Here is a 14,270-nt window from a genome sequence, read left to right on the forward strand (position 1 = left end):
CCTCCTGCATGCCCCCTACTAAGGATCAAGCCCACAACCCAGGCATGTGCTCTGACTGGGAATCTAACCATGACCTGCTGGTTCGTAGGTCGGCACTCAACCACTGAGCCATGCTGGCTGAGTCTCGTATTCCTTTTTTTTTTTTGTTTCACTGCTCTCTGTCTGGATTTCTCAAATTTTTCTCCAAATATGGGGGCCGGGGGCAGGGGATGTTGCACGTGTGTGCTCTGAAGTGTTTTGTTGTTATTGTTGTCATCCACTGTTTTTCTTCTCTTTTGTTCTGGCTCTTATAGGAAAAAAAAGGAATAATGTCGTCTTCTGAAATACCTGGAGTCCTTGCCAGGACACCGATGCCAATGCCGATGTCCAATGTTTAAGGTACAAATTTCCTTGCAGAGCAGCCAGGACCTTGCTTCCTGCCAAAGCTTCTGACTCCACTGCTGTCCACTTGATGATACTGTCTTGGGATCTGAGATTCTCAAGGGAATTTTGTGAAATAGCCCTTGTAGATTACTTGCTTGTTACTGTAGTTCTTCCTTCCTGGGGCTCAGGCATCGATGTGTCGGGACTGGGAAGAAGGATAATCACAGGGCGGTCACTGCATGCTAAGGCCAGAACCACTGCTTTTCTGTCAGTGACCCAAGAAGCCTAGAACTCTTGCTTCTTACAGATGGACTTATTTTCCAGGATGGTTTTTTTTTTGACTACTTGTGCAAACATACTACGGAGGGCCTGGGCCACTAGCTCTCATTACCTGTCCAGACATGTCTGAATCTGAGGGAGGACACAGCACAGGCTTAAGCTGCATAAATAGGGTCACGCTGCTGTGCTGTTTCACATTCTTCAATGCCTCCTTTGTACAACTCCAATCCTTCTTTGGTGTATCTCTCCAGCCCCAGCTGGAGACCAACCCTCCTGAGACTCTCTTGTATAGCCACATGGGATTATTTTAAGCACCTACATTTCATGAATTTGCCAGGCTTCTCATGTCTCTCATCTAGGTTACATTAGCCACCCATCCCCTACCGCCATCCCAAAGGATAATCATAGTTTTGTGTATTTTCACCACTGCAACACTTCGTTGTGTTAGTTATCTATTGATGCTTAACAAATTACCTCCAAACCTAGCTTCTTCAGACAACAAATCTATATCATACATCACAGTTTCTGTGAGACAAGAATTTGGGCATGGCTTAACTGGGTCCTCCTTCTCAAGGTCTCTTACAAGGCTACCATCAAGGTGTTGGTCAGGGCAATGGTCTCATATGACGGTTCAACTGGTAGTGGGTCCGCTGGGAAACTCACTGATATTGCCTTTGGTGGGATTCAGCCCCACGTAGGCTCATGGCCCGAGGACCTCAGTTCCTCAGTGGCTAACTCACAGGCCTCCCTCAGTTTGTTGCTCTGTGGACCTCAGAAGGTGTCTCACAACATGGTAGCCAACTTCCATCAAAGCAAGGAAGAGAACAATTGAGAACATGCCAGAGCGATGTCAGAGTCTTTTTGCAATCTAATCACAGAGGATTACTTTACTCTTATATTTTAAAAGTGATGAGACACATCACTTTTGCTGTATTCTTTTTTTTTTAGAAGCAAGTCACTTGGCTCAACCCACATTGAAGCAGAGGGAATTATATAAGGCCATGGACACCAGGAGGCTGGGATCACTGAGGTCTGTTACCCTGTGGAGGGCAAGCTACTCCCTCCCACAATTGGTTCACATGTCGAGACTGATGTTGCCAAGATGGTATGAAAATAATTATCACTCACATAATGAAACTTTTTAAAGAAAGAAGGACAAGAACAAAAGACAGTCTAAAATGTCTTGATAAAGGAGATAATCTGATGGTTTTAGTTTTTATTGTGGTGAGGGGTTAGAGTCTCAGTGAGGGCTCCTGTGGAAATGGGGTTTGGGTGGCTTGAACTTTCCTGCCAGCAAAAATGGATGGGACTCTAAGGCTTTTTTAATGTTTTGCCCTCATATGGGCAAAAGGGAAAGGGGCGTTGGGGAGGAGATTGGGGCATGAAAGCTCTTAGGGATCAAGCATCAAAAATGCAGTTGGAGTCAGATTCCTTATTACAGGGGCTATTTTATCAGCTGTCTACTATATCCATTGTATTAAAATTGCTTGTTAACTTGTTTGTACTTGAAAAATAAAGTATGCATTTTACTTACGTTTATGTTCTCAGCATCTAGTGCAGTGCCTGACATATCATGGTACTCAATAAATGTTGGTTAAATGAATAACTAAATGACTGAATAGACTCTCTCTCCCTCTTATTATTTATCCCCTGCTGTATATCTATTGATCTTTCAAGATTCATCTCAAGGATTATTTCCTCTCTGATGCTTTTTTTTTTGATCCATTTCCCCCATTTCTCTGGTAGAACTGACCATCCTCTCTCTTCTTTGTGATCAACTGTACTGGGTACAGACTTCTGTCATAGAGATAACATAACTAAGTGGCATTTTTTTTTTGACTTGCAGGACTGTATTTTTTTTTTTTACTAGTCAGAAAGTTCACTGAGCGCAAAAACTTCTTAGACATATTGTGCCTTTGTATCCAGCATGATATCATACACAGATATGCAGTTAATGTTGCACAAAGGATTCACTCAATTCTATCATGGAGAAAGGAGTAAGAGAAAGCTAAATATAGAAGGGGATATTTAATCTGGATCTTGAATAAGTAAAAGCTTGACAGAAATAGGTGCAGGAGTAGGGAGGTTTTGGAGTTAGAATAATCTAAACACAATAGCAGAAGCAAAGATAATGACTTAGTGTGTTCAAGTAAGATATAGCTGGTTGGAGATGAGGCTAAAAAGTCAGGTTTACAAGGATGTAAAAGGTTGTGAAATGTTGTAAGCTATGTTAAGTAGGGTGAAACTTTTCTTGAAGATAAGTGGGAGCAACTTAAGATTTTTAAAAAGACTTGGGTGAGGTTGTTAATCTAAATAAGTATTCCATAAAAACCACCGCTATGGCAGAGTAGAATGGATTTGAATAAGGAGTGGCCTGGAATCAATCAGGAATGGGAAATGGGTGGTTTCACTGGCACAACACGAACTTTACCTGAAAGAAATCAGAATAGTGATAGAGGGTAAGTTTCAGCATTCTCAATGCTGCTCAGAGGAACCAAGGGACTGAGATGTGGGAGGTGTGAAAAACAGAAAATTCAGTGAATAGGTTTTTGACCCACAGGTTAGAAATAAATTTGATTCAACTTCCTTGCTTTACAGATGAGGGAACAAGTGATCTGGAACAGGTCATTTACATGAATTGCTCAAGGTTACACAGAGTTCAAGAACAGGGTAGAACCTAGAACTCCTACCTTTAGACCAATTAACACAATTCCAAAATAGCCAAAAGCAGTAGACCTATTAAGACAAAGGCAAAATCAAGTTATAATGTATATGCTAAATAGCATGCTATATGAGTTCTACTTTTCAGAAGTCCTCTTAGACTTTGAATTTTCTGGCATATTTGATATACAGTATTGGGCCTATGTTACTATGAAAAGTTAAAAATTATTTCCCCAATTTTCATTATTTGAAATAAACAATGCACCATATTGGGCCTATGTTACTATGAAAAGTTAAAAATTATTTTAACTTTCGTATTGGGCCTATGTTACTATGAAAAGTTATTTTAACTATCATATTATTTTAACTATTGTATTATTTTAACTATCGTATTGGGCCTATGTTATTTCCCCAATTCTCATTATTTGAAATAAACAATGCATCATTTAGAATCTATCTATCTGCTTATCAGTATATGCTGAGCATTTGGTACCATGGCTCAGTTTCTTTCACGTTAGTTCTTCCTCTATGAGAGAGAGAAAGTTAGAATAAAGAAAATAAAAGCCAGAGTGGCTTGGCAGGCAGGAAGAGGAACGGAGGAGGGTCGGGAGGGCAGGCGTTTGAGATGCTGAACCTGGGTGCAGATGGCTCTGTTCCACCAATCTTGCTGAAGGAGTGTATTTGAAGTGGCATAATAATTAGGCTCAAAAATTTACCCTCCGTGTGCCCTTCAAAGAAAAAGCTTGGGTTGAACCTTGGGGCAATTCATTTCTGATTTTTAGACCTCTGTAGAATGCAGCTGCAGATGAGAAATCTCAAGAGAACTGTGTTTTCCCCCTGACTCCCCCTTTGAGACGTAATACTGCATATTTTCTGACTAATCAGTGTTGGTGAAAGGAACTTCCCTTTAAATTTTATGTCAGTTATTAATTCTTTAAGATTAAGCCATTACTCTCAAAACCACAGGATAAAATTATGATTAGGCCTCATTTCTCTGAACTTACATATTTCTTAGAAACCTTATTATTATAAGACATAGTATCTGTAGACAAATTTAGTTATCATGCAATGATTCTAAATTCTGTTTATTGTTTGCTTCAAATAATGGGATTCAGGAAAATTTTAATTGCAGAATGAAAATGCACATAGCTATCACTTCTTTCATTAAATATATGAAATATTTTTCTTTCCATGATTTGTGGACGAGTTTCACAATGCACATAAGTTTGATTCAGATGAAATAAAGATTTGGATGCTATTCCTTTAGAGCAAAGTTAACATATAAACTTATATATAACAGACACTCTGTTTTGTCAATCAAAAAGATCTTAAATAGAATTTCTAAGGGAGATAGATTTAAACAAACAGCCACTTGCTGACACTTAAGATAAGCACTTTAGAAGTGTATTAGAGAGCGTAATGTTATGTCCTGGCACGGAGCCAGAATGTTTTATTTTTCTTACCAACATTTTATTTCCCTGAACTCTAAAAGAAGTGACAGGTTATTTTGTCTGTAATGGTGGTTATTTTCAACTTCAAAAACTTTTCTGTGATCTTAAAACCTTATAATTTGTTCACAGTTACAAGTTAATACAGGCACTGAGCAGCATCTGTATGTAATTTTAGCTGAGAGATATAGTGGGAACTTTCAGTCCTTCCAAACTTATTTCATTAGACATGCATTGTCTAGAAAGAAGTTTGCTGCAAGCGGAGTACTGAGTTTGCATAAGACCAATCTATTGTTGGAACAGTGGACATTTATGTGTCCTTTGGGGTCTTCGTGGCGTCCCACCTTAGTCTTGTTCTCTGTTATAAGGAGATGGCAGGAGACGCTTGGACAAGAGCTTGTTATGCCAGGCTCAGTAGGGGTGCTTTCTCCCATGGCACACCACTTCAGTCTGACGGAAGGCTCACCTTTGCTCTCTTTGATATGCTCTCTTTGGGTCTTCCCTTTCTGACAGCGACTGGCCCCTCCAGCTCCCTTCTCTCAGGCACTTCCCTGCAGCACGACTGTGGCTTCCTACAGATGCAGGACTTAATACAAGTAGTCTGAGGAGAGAAAAAGGAAGTATTCTGGTCAGGGCTCCTCAAGTCACACAGAGACTAGTTCCACCTTCATGTAAGAAGTAAATCGTAGGGCCAGCCGGCATGGCACTGTGATTGAGCATTGACCTATGAACCAGGAGGTCACGATTTGATTCCCGGTCAGGGCGCATGCCTGGGTAGTGGGCTCAATCCCCAGTGTGAAGTGTGCAGGAGCCAATCAATGATTCTCTCTCATCATTGATGTTTCAATCTCTCTCTCCCTCTCCTTTCCTCTCTGAAATCAATAAAAATATATTAATAAATAAATCAATCCCATGGATAGTCTGATTGAAGTGAGGGGTAGACACTTTCAAAAAGAAAAATAAATGGAGTTTCTTTAAAAGAAGAATTAATTCGATTTTGGTTTATGTCTCAGTTATTTATTTATTTATTTTAACAATAAATCTTTATTGTTGAAAGTATTATATATGTACCCCTTTTCCCCCTGTGACCCTTTTCAGCCTGCCCCTGCCCCCCACCCCAAGCCTTCACTGCCCTATTGTCTGTGTCCATGGTTTAAGTCTCAATTTTTTAAAAAAGGGAGAAATTTAGGAGCCATCAGACAGTATAAAGTTAATGTCGGAGAGGTCTCTCATGTGATAAACTTAGAATAAATGTGGACAACGTCAACTTAAAGCTTACAAGTCAGAGAAAAATGAAGGGACTCGCATGCATTTTAAAACAATTATCTGCCTGGTTATATCTTGTCTTTATGTATGCAATTGTGCCTACCTCTGAAAAAAAATTATCAAAGCAAGTCTTACCTGATGCATTATTAGACATATTGACTAGGTAAAAAAGGATGGAGTAACTTCTCTGTAAAAGTCTAAAGGTGCATCTTTATCACTTAACAAAAAAAAACAAAACAAAACAAAACAATAAAACAGGCTTCTGCTCATTATTTTCCATGCAAGGTTCTTGCCGACTGGCAATAGGGGCAGAGACTGGGTGCTTTGTCGTGGCAACAGAAGGCTGGCAGTGAAAAAATATAACAATGCCCTTGTTATCTGTTTCCAATTCTTGCAGCACAGAGCTGGAATCCAGAACATTTGCCGCCTTGAATAATTCAACTTTCAAATCTGTTGGTGGTTCATGACAATTGTGATTTACTTTTCTTTAACATTTTATTCTTTGCCTAGTTCTCATCACTAGTTTTCCCCTGCCACCCGCCCCCCATGTTCACACTGCCTAAAATTCTTTGGTTTTAAGAATCAGAGTGGTGATCTCCTTTAGAAATTATTAAGCAAGACTAGGCAGAAACAAGATATACGAAAAAAAATCAAACACAACTTCTAAAAGAAGAAGTCAGCCTGAAGTTTACAAAGCTTTATGATTTTATAATGACTCTCTTACCCCACTCTACTATTCTAGGAGAGCTTTAATGCTCTCTTACCGGGAATCTCCTTTGTAGATGACAAGCTGACATGCTTTAAATATTGATAGTGGGACTCCACAGTGTTGCAGGAAACAATGCAGCTCCCAGCATATGGGCTATGAGGCTGGAGTCTTCATTAGGTTCACACATGGTGCTAGAGTGGAAATAAACAGTCTATCGAGGCGAGCCTGGAGAGGCTCAGAGAAGGTAAACATTCACATGTGTCTTCTCAATGTGTGTTCTATTACACATGTTTGTGTTTTCTTCTGATTTAAGAAAATAGTTTTTGTTCAAACAGCATGAACATGTTAATAAAGAAAATGTAAACTGGAAAATATAATTACTACTTCCTAATAAAACTTCTCTCTCTCTCTCTCTCTCTCTCTCGCTGACACACACACACACACACACACACTCACACACACACACACACAAGCTAAGCTTCTCTTTGCCTTCATTCCTTCAAACTGGTTTTCCCCACATGCTGGTGACCATGGCTGGGAGCAGCAGTTCCAATGTAAACATGATAGCTTCATGACTTTGAGAAAAGACAGGGCTTCGCTCCCCCTGCTTCTGTATATAACACTTGCATGGAATAGCGCTGATTAACCAAGTCTGAGGCCTGTGCCAATCCCTATTGCTAAAACAATGGGGCCCTTTGAATGGCAAGTCAGGTTCATGTGTCTGTGACAGGCAGCCTCACTAGTGTCAAAACATTAGAGCAGGGGAAGATCGGTTCCCCCAAAGAAGAGGTCGCATTTACTAGAGGAAAGGCAAAAGGTATCTATGGCCACCATATGGACAGTTAAGGATATAGTGAAAGTTGTCAGATATGCTGTTTTGCAAGAACTGGTAATGAGATAGTCTATAGAAGATGACAATGTATTCATTGGTTATTCAATAGGCATTTCTTAAGTGTCTACAACTATAACCCTTAACATGCAGTTTCTCATGTGCTGGGATATAGGAGTAAGAAGTAGGAGAAGTCAAATCCAAACCCCCTTTTCCTGGTGTTGTTTATTCATGTTTCCTGTGACTTATAGTGTGTCCCCCCTGCAGCCACAAGAAGTTGTTTCTGTAATTCTTAATTAATTCTGTAATTTGTCAGAGGCTGCTGCTGCTCAGAGTTCAAAGTCAGGGTTGCCCCATTGATTCCATTTCCTCTGTGTCTATGCACACACTGACCCCACACTTCGCTGCTCGGCCTCTCACCTCGTTCGTATTGGTTGGCTGAATCATGACTTGGGGTTTGTCGACTTCCCTTTAATAATATGCACGTAGTCTCATGCTTGCTAATACTTTCTTTTTCCCATCACTCTGATAGTCAACTGAGGTAAGACATAGTCTTCTTTCCTCCAATGAAATAACTCTTTCCTGGCTCCCAAAGAGCACCTTTTGCAGTGCCCTAGGCCAGTGGTCGGCAAACTGTGGCTCGCGAGCCACATGCGGCTCTCTGGCCCCTTGAGTGTGGCCACGAAGTTTCAATCGCACTGTATGTGCGTGTCCGCACGTGGTATTTTGTGAAAGAGCCACACTCAAGGGGCCGCAGTTTGCCGACCACTGCCCTAGGCCAAGAGATAAAATCCCTTTAATAGGCTTAATTTCTTAAAATTCTTCACCTGAGGCCTCAACCCAATTTTAGAGGTAGCTGGTATTGCTTACTTCTGATCCCTCAGAAATCTATAGCTCGGACACATCTGCTAGTGCCCCAGGACTAAGTCCTAAATATCTCCACATTGATCATGTGGGTTCATCTCAAGACCGTACTTCTCACAGGTCAGGAGATTTGCTTGCCCCTGGACTTGTTCAAGGGTCTCAGTCTGTTCTTCCAAGAAGACACTTTGAGTTTGCACGCAACTAAAATTTCCCAAGTTCTTTTCTCTTTCTTTTTCTATGTCGGAAATTTATAGTGAATGTAGATTTGGGGCTTTTGTCTTGTACCCTTTTGCTACATGACTAACTATAATATGAAACAGAATGAAATAAGATCAAAACCAAAAGAATACAGGAAAGGTCAAGGGAATACAGGCAAAGGACTAACTGATTCCAACTGGGGGAATCAGGTAACAATTTTAAGAAGAGGTGATATTTGAGCTGAGCTTTGAAGGGTGGGTTGGATTTTGATTGGGGGCATGGAACATTTCAGATTAAAAGGCTGGTATAAGGCAGAGAATTGCGACATCCACAGTAGTTTGGGAAATAAAATACACAGCCACAGAAGATTGTGGGACCAAAATATATTCTCAGAGACCCATTAAAGATTTCCCCTTCGAAGTGGGCCCAAATATGAGTCAAAACATTTATGTGTTGGAAAGTGAGTACAGAGAAAGGATAATTAAATCCCATCCCTGAATACTGAAGACTTCAGACTTAATTGGGAGGGAGTATATATCATGAAACAAGCTGAGCAAAGTAATATTTTTTAAGAAAACTATTGACAGCAATGTACATGTTGGATGAAGAACTGCTAGACTGAGGATAAGGTGACCCACTAAGAAACTACCATGGGTTGAGAGTAAACCAATTTATGAATTTGCTCAGGTTCAGGGGAAATGGATCAGGATATGATTTTGGTCAGGAAGAAGGAAAGGGCTGCTCTTCTCAGACTGAGGATTGCTGCTGCTGGTGGTGCCTGGCTGCTGGTGCCTCCTGTAAGACATGTGCCCGAGTACTGCTCTTCCTCTCAGGGAAGCTCTTTTGTGGCTTCCTCACAGACCCACCCCCACAGACCCGAGGACCTGTACATTGTGCCATTCCCTGTCATGGGTGATACTCTTCCCAGCTTACCTTTCAGGGCAGCCTTCAGCTGCTCAGTCTTCCGTCCTGAAAGTAGACCCCACCCAGCATTCTTCTGTCAGATCTCCTTATCGCATCTTAGGCAGGGGTTAGAGGACTTTTGCTGCTGCATCACTGATGACAGAGATGTTACATCAGGTTTATATTTCGTGATCTTCAGAGATATGCACGAGCTACTACTTTCATCGATCAGGCTACTCCTATTACGAGACTTAACAAAATTCATCACTGAGAACAAAGATTCACAATTGTAAATGGAAGATTATAAGGGAAGGTTTCGCGTGCCAGCAAAAGTTACTGGTGTGCCATGTTTGGCACGCGTGCCAAGGGTTGCCCACCCCTGGGTTAGACCGACAACTCTCTTAGGTTAGAATATGGCTTATTTCATTGATACTCATTAGGTCCATCAGAACTCAGGCATTCAGAACTGGGTCCACAGTAGCTCTGCACCTTACCAGACCTGTAATCATGAACAAGATATTTTGCCTGTCTAAATATCATTTCCTTATCTGCAGAAAGAGAATGTTAACAATGGTAATACCTGTCTCTTGGGGTTGTTATGAAGATTGGAGAATTCATCTAAGTACTTAGCCCAGAATATGACACCCAATAAGCACCCCAGAATGTTATTTTAATAATAAATAATTGACATTATTTTTGGTTTCATGATTAAGTCAATTGACCATCAATTAAGAAAATCTGTATTTGTACTGACTTCATTTCCTGAGGCCAGCCTTTTGTCATTTGCCTCCTGCTTCTTTCTACTGCTCATCTGATACTTGAGTAAAATACAATGATCTTTTAAAAGAGACCTGGGTCTCTTTTAAAGTACATATTCTCCTGAAAAAGTAATATCTTGAAAGCATATTTTTATGTCTTTCCACATGCAATTTATCAGTAAGTAATCTACCTTCCTTTTACGTTATAGTGATACTGTATACTGATTTCTTTTATCCTGAACATAAGACACCAGTGTTTCATTTTCACGTCCTTCCAGTTAGCACTGATTTCAAGAAATATTCATCAACATTTACTGCCTGCCAGGTGCTTGGCCCTGTTGTGTCCTTGAGATACAAAGTCCGAAAGACATGATCTATGGCCTCATTAGGCTTATACTGATATTATCTGGAAATATGAGAAATCTTGTGTGCCATTTGGAAGCTTCAGTATTCATGTATTTAAATTGGTCTTAAAGGCTGGCAAACCTATGCAGTTTCCATTAAATGGTATAATTTTAGGAATCCTTAGAAGGCCACTTTTTTTTCTTAGTATCTTTTGTACTGAAGACAATAGCCTAAACATGAGTCTGGTGCCACTATAAATTCTTTCCACCTTTGGTGCCTTCTTAATACTTCTTGGTTATCCTAAATGTTTCCCACATCATCTCCCTTTGTATCATAATCTGGACCAAAAGGCTTTTCAAACTTTCTCAATTTACCTGAAACCTCTTACCCCCTTCCCTGACCTTCATTTTTAGAAGGTAATTTGGTTACATGCATCACAGAAAATAGAAATGTGAAAGTGGAATTCCCTCAATGTCCTGCTACTACACAGACATATTTACTTAAATTGTAACCCACCCTTTTACCAACTGGATATCTCTTTAATTCCCAGACCAATCCATTCACCACTTCCCAGGAGCCCAATCTGCTCCCTTTTCCCTCTCCGTCTTCAACGGTTCGCTGTTGACCGGCTTTGTTCCATCAGCTTTTGAATAAGCTCAAGACACTTTTGCCTTTAAAAAGTTTAGAAAACACAAGCCCTTTCAACCAAGTATCTCAGGGATTAGTCTCTACATCATGAAGTTACTTGCAAGAGGTGCCTGAGCTCATCACACCTTCTCACAGCCTGGTCCACTTCCACTCTACCAGCGGTTCCACCAAGGTCATCAGTAATTTCCTTTCTGTAAAATCCAATAGATACTGATCACTCCTCGTTTTATTTGGCTTCTCCCCCTCCTTAGTTGACTATATGTGTCCTTTTAGAAAATCTCTCTTCACTAACTTATTTTGTCTCATATTTCAACATTCAGAGAAGTTTTCAGAGAATGGCCAGTAGGGATTTGTGGTTACATAGCACTTAGGAACTACTCTGGAAAAATTAAAACCCTGAGCATTATATTAAATCAAAAGAGAGGCACAGTGAGAGGGGATTTAAACAAGTTCACATGTGGGGCTTTGTAATAATAATTGCAGAATCATGCCTGCCAGTTCTCACTGATTAGTCATAGATGTGGTTTCCATGGTGATTTTATACATAGCCCACACTCCCAAGCTTGTTCCTCCTACATTCACTATAGCTTACATGAAACAAATCAAAGCATAAACAAGAATAATTAATAAATATTTCAATGTTGTAAATTTTGGTCTGGATCCTGGAAAACCATTATCATAAACAGATAACTTAGCCTATCATTTCTTATTTTATATTTATTGAAGGAATTGGAAATCTAGATATTTTCAAATTACCAAGTCCATATAGCACAAGCTCAGTGTGCATTTTAGAATTTTTATTTTTTTCTGGAAGAATAGAGAAAAGATAATGTTAAGAGATGATAATATCTAGTCTATATTTCAGCAACGTCTCTATTTTGGATACCACAATCTTTGTGCATAGTATCATCTCAAAAGGAAGGAAAAGTTGGAATAGCTAACTTTTAAATTTGTATTTATCTAAAATAAAACCATGTGAGTGAAGAAAAGCTACTTATAAAAAATGGTTATAGTTTTGTTGTTGTTAATCCTCATTAAGGATAACAAGGATATTTATTTCCCATTGACTTTTAGAGAGTGGAAGGGAGGGAAGGAAGGAGAGAGAGAAAGAGAGAGAGAGAGAGAGAGAGAGAGAGAGAGGGATCTGGGCTGGAACCTGCAACTCAGGTATGTGCCCTTGACTAGGAATAGAACCTGCGACCCTTCCATGTGTGGGCCGACACTCTAGTTAATTAGCTATACTGGCCAGGGCTAAATGTTTGCAATTTTTAAAATATGTGGTAAATCATATTGGAATAATAAAGCAGAGATAAATTTTTGCTTATTGTCACATTCTCCTGAGTGCAGACATTTACCTGGCTTTTTGCAAACATGACTACAGTCTTATATTTAAACCATTCAACCATCATGTTAGCCAGATAAATTTCCAGGTACCTCCCAGCTAGAACAGGCATATTATTTTGCTCCTTCTATTGCTTCCAGGGTTTTATCATTTAAGCTGGACAGGGAGAGAGCACTTCTTTCGCCTGGCCCTGGGATGATGCCATCCTTCCCTTCATTGACTTGCTAAAAGCTCCTTGCCTTATTTTCACTCCATACTGGTGATATTCCACCTTATTTGGCATTCAGTCATGTCACTGGGGTAACTTAAGCTTGGTTCCCATGTTCTCTGATCTTTTGCCATTTTTGGTTAAAAGCTCTACTGGTTAAATGCCAGAGTCCATTTTCAATTTAACCCCTTCTTAAAAGAAAGGTATTTTTGCTTTTCCTAAATATAATAAATTGTCTTAATATAGGGTTTTAAAAAATCTTAGTGGTAATAATTCTTTTGTTCTTTTCTATGCCTTATAGATTGCTAGAATTTTTGCAATGGGAAAATGCAATGCATACTATATTACTTATTACTAGTAAATACATTGTGTACGGGGAAGCATTTTATTTGTATGGGTCTTAGGTCATAAACTATTAAAAATGGCTGTCCAAAAGACCAATTTTCAGGAACAAGACACTTCAGTCCATTAAATTTTACAGAATTCCAGTATAAGATGATTTAATAGAAACAATTGTGTAATTGTTTAGAAAAACTTGTTTTCTTTTAAAGTAGTTGACTCTTCCAATTATATTTCACTTTTATGGACTATTAACATTACTCTGTTTAGAAAGTCAGTTGATCTATTCAGGGTGAATTCACTGTGTCACAAAATGCCATAAAATAATTCTACTATATTTGTATGACCAACAGGTTATAGACCTTAATATACAATAGAGTATAAAAGGTCAAAAAGTTACAAATAAAATGTAAAATTATTATTAAACCCATCAGAATTCTGCATTCTCTTGGGTAAACTTAGCACTGTATAGTTTAAAAGAAAACCAATCAATTAGTCATGAATCCCTCAAGAGATCAAGAGAAAGGTACTAGATTTCCTTTTTCCCATCCCTTTCTCCTTCCCTCCTCTCTCTCTCTCTCTCTCTCTCTCTCTCTCTCTCTCTCTCTCTTTTCCTCCCTTCCTTTGCTTCATCCCTTTTCTAACTTATGGGTTACATACCACATAGTTAGCAATGTATTTTAATTAAATATAAATATGTTCTTTGGAACAATATGTATGCCCCTTTCCCTTTTCATTTTAAAAATAAAAATAGAATATACAGTTTAGTGACTGATAAAAAGCCATGGAAAATATTTTTGCCAGAATTTTCCTGATTGTTTTGGCTTGTGAGATTCTAGTTATGGACTCTGGTTATTTAATTAAATTGGGTCTGGAAATAAATATTTATCCCAGCAGATTACTTAATGTTTAATAACTTGAACTTCTTTTAAACTTTTTCCATATAGTAAAAAAAAGTGTTTTTATAGTAAGGTATTTAAATTTAAAAACTGTTTATTATGGTATTAGACACACATATACATGGAAAAATAATATATAATATGATATGAAAATACATGAGTGCAGATGTATAAACTTTCACAAATCAAACCCACTTGTATCACTAGAACC

General features: G+C 39.0%; 1 long non-coding RNA gene across 1 annotated transcript; it reads right to left on the reverse strand.

Annotated features, from left to right (window-relative positions):
- Positions 1-4,434: 4,434 nt before the first annotated feature.
- Positions 4,435-9,669, reverse strand: LOC102755517. The gene is made up of 3 exons (XR_001512507.1): positions 9,551-9,669; positions 6,782-6,917; positions 4,435-5,352 (listed from the first exon to the last, which is right to left on the reverse strand). It is a non-coding gene; the product is annotated as an uncharacterized LOC102755517 (long non-coding RNA).
- Positions 9,670-14,270: the final 4,601 nt, after the last annotated feature.

This window comes from Myotis davidii, unplaced genomic scaffold, assembly GCF_000327345.1.
Source record: "Myotis davidii unplaced genomic scaffold, ASM32734v1 scaffold290, whole genome shotgun sequence".
In the NCBI taxonomy this organism is placed as follows: Eukaryota; Metazoa; Chordata; class Mammalia; order Chiroptera; family Vespertilionidae; genus Myotis; species Myotis davidii.